Source organism: Triticum dicoccoides, chromosome 2A (genome assembly GCF_002162155.2).
Source record: "Triticum dicoccoides isolate Atlit2015 ecotype Zavitan chromosome 2A, WEW_v2.0, whole genome shotgun sequence".
In the NCBI taxonomy this organism is placed as follows: domain Eukaryota; kingdom Viridiplantae; phylum Streptophyta; class Magnoliopsida; order Poales; family Poaceae; genus Triticum; species Triticum dicoccoides.
In genome coordinates, this window is record NC_041382.1 from 537,410,028 (window position 1) to 537,412,882 (window position 2,855).

The following is a 2,855-nucleotide window of genomic DNA, read 5'->3' on the forward strand; positions in this document are numbered from 1 at the left end:
GCTTCGGCCCTGACCTCGCCGTGGCCACCGCCCCCTGCTCCGGCGCCTTGCCGGGTCCGCCTGCACCTGGGCGTGCGCCCGCTCGGGCCGCGTCCTGCGCCCGCGCCCGCTAGGCCCCTGTGCCTATGGCACGTGGGGCCCGCCCTGGAACGTTTTAAAAAAAAGAAAATAATAAAATTTAAAAAATATATTAAATAAATAAATAAATAATAACTAAAATAATTAAAATATTAATCAATTAATTAATTAAGTTAATTAATCCTGATTAGATTAACCTAATCACTAATTAATTTAACTAATCTGTAATTAACCTAAACAGAGAATGACATGTGGGTCCCACTGGACCCACACGTCAGGTTGACCAGGTCAATGGTCAACGTTGACTGCTGACATCACTCTGATGTCATGCTGACGTCCGCATTTACTATTCTGGATAATGTTGGATTAAATAATTAATTAAATTCCAGAAATTAATAAAATCTTTAGAAAATCATATATTTTAATCCGTAACTCGGATTAAAATATTTTCAACATGGAAGTTGCTCAGAGCGACGAGACGAATTCGGATACGCAGTCCGTTCGTCCGCCACACACCCCTAACGTATCGAACTCGCAACTTTCCCCCTCCGGCCCCGCTGCCCGAAAACACGAAACCCCGGGGATATTTTCCCGGATGTTTCCTCCCTTAACCGGCATCACCTCATACCACATTAGGGCACGCCTAGCATCGTTACTTGTCATGTCATGCATCGATATGCATCTGTTTACATGGTATTCATTGTTTCTTCCCCCTCTTCTCTCCGGTAGACTACGAGACCGACGCTGCTGCTGCCCAGTTCGACTACGGAGTTGACGAACCCTCTCTCTTGCCAGAGCAACCAGGCAAGCCCCCCCTGATCACCAGATATCGCCTATTCTACTCTATACTGCTTGCATTAGAGTAGTGTAGCATGTTACTGCCTTCTGATTATACCTATTCTGATGCATACCTGTTGTTACCTTACCTGCAATCCTATATGCTTAGTATAGGATGCTAGTATTTTCATCTGTGGCCCTACATTCTTGTCCGTCTGCCGAGCTATACTATCGGGCCGTGATCACTCGGGAGGTGATCACGGGTATATACTATATACTTTATACATGATACATGTGGAGACTAAAGTCGGGTCGGCTGGTGGAGCACCCGCGAGTGGATCTTTGTGGCGGGGCGACAGGGCAGGTTGAGACCGCCTAGGAGAGAGGTGGGCCTGGCCCTGTTCGGCGTTCGCGGATACTTAACGCGCTTAACGAGATCTTGGTATTTGATCTGAGTTGGCTACGAGCCTATACGCACTAACCAACTACGTGGGAAAGATATGGGCACTCGGCGTCGTGGTATCAGCCGAAGCACTTCGTGACGTCAGCGACTGAGCGGCGCGCGCCGAATTGGACTGGAACGCCACTAGGCTAGGTCTGCTTTCGGCCGCCCACGCAACGTGCAGGTGTGCTTAGGGCGATGGGCCCAGACCCCTGCGCGCTTAGGTTTAGACCGGCGTGCTGGCCTCTCTGTTGTGCCTAGGTGGGGCTGTGACGTGTTGATCTTCCACGGCCGGGCATGACCCAGGAAAGTGTGTCCGGCCAAATGGGATCGAGCGTGTTGGGTAAGTTGGTGCACCCCTGCAGGGAAGTTAATCTATTCGAATAGCCGTGATCTTCGGTAACAGGACGACTTGGAGTTGTACCTTGACCTTATGACAACTAGAACCGGATACTTAATAAAACACACCCTTCCAAGTTCCACAGACAACCCGGTGATCGCTTTTTCACAGGGCGACGAGGGGAGGATCGCCGGGTAGGATTATGCTATGCGATGCTACTGGAGATGCTACTTGGAGATGCTACTGGAGATGCTACTTGGAGATGCTACTTGGAGGACTTCAATCTACTCTCTTCTACATGCTGCAAGACGGAGGCTGCCAGAAGCGTAGTCTTCGACAGGATTAGCTATCCCCCTCTTATTCTGGCATTCTGCAGTTCAGTCCACCGATATGGCCCTTTACACATATACCCATGCATTTGTAGTGTAGCTCCTTGCTTGCGAGTACTTTGGATGAGTACTCACGGTTGCTTTTCTCCCTCTTTTCCCCTTTCCCTTCTACCTGGTTGTCGCAACCAGATGCTGGAGCCCCGGAGCCAGACGCCACCGTCGACGATGATTCCTACTACACTCGAGGTGCCTACTACTACGTGCAGGCCGCTGACGACGACCAAGAGTAGTTAGGAGGATCCCAGGCAGGAGGCCTGCGCCTCTTTCGATCTGTATCCCAGTTTGTGCTAGCCATCTTATGGCAGACTTGTTTAACTTATGTCTGTACTCAGATATTGTTGCTTCCGCTGACTCGTCTATGATCGAGCACTTGTATTCGAACCCTCGAGGCCCCTGGCTTGTATTATGATGCTTGTATGACTTATTTATGTTTTAGAGTTTGTGTTGTGATATTTTCCCGTGAGTCCCTGATCTTGATCGTACACGTTTGCGTGCATGATTAGTGTACGATTGAATCGGGGGCGTCACAACGGGCAAGTCCCCGCGCTGCTGCCAACGCTACCCAAGCGTCACACTGCCCTGGACCAGCGTTCCACCACCACACGGGGACGCCGACCCATGCCGAGTTCCACCACGCCAGGGAAAGAGAGGACCCCGCCACCACGAGCACCTATCGGGCTTTGCCTGACAGCGACGAGGGAAAGGAAGAGGGCTAGTTGCCGTCGGCTAGGGTGTGGAGCGACGCAGGTGAAAGAGGAAAGTTTCTTCCTTCCTCTTCGTAAGATGAACATCAGTCAAAAGTAGTACATGCTTTGTGTGAAAGTATATA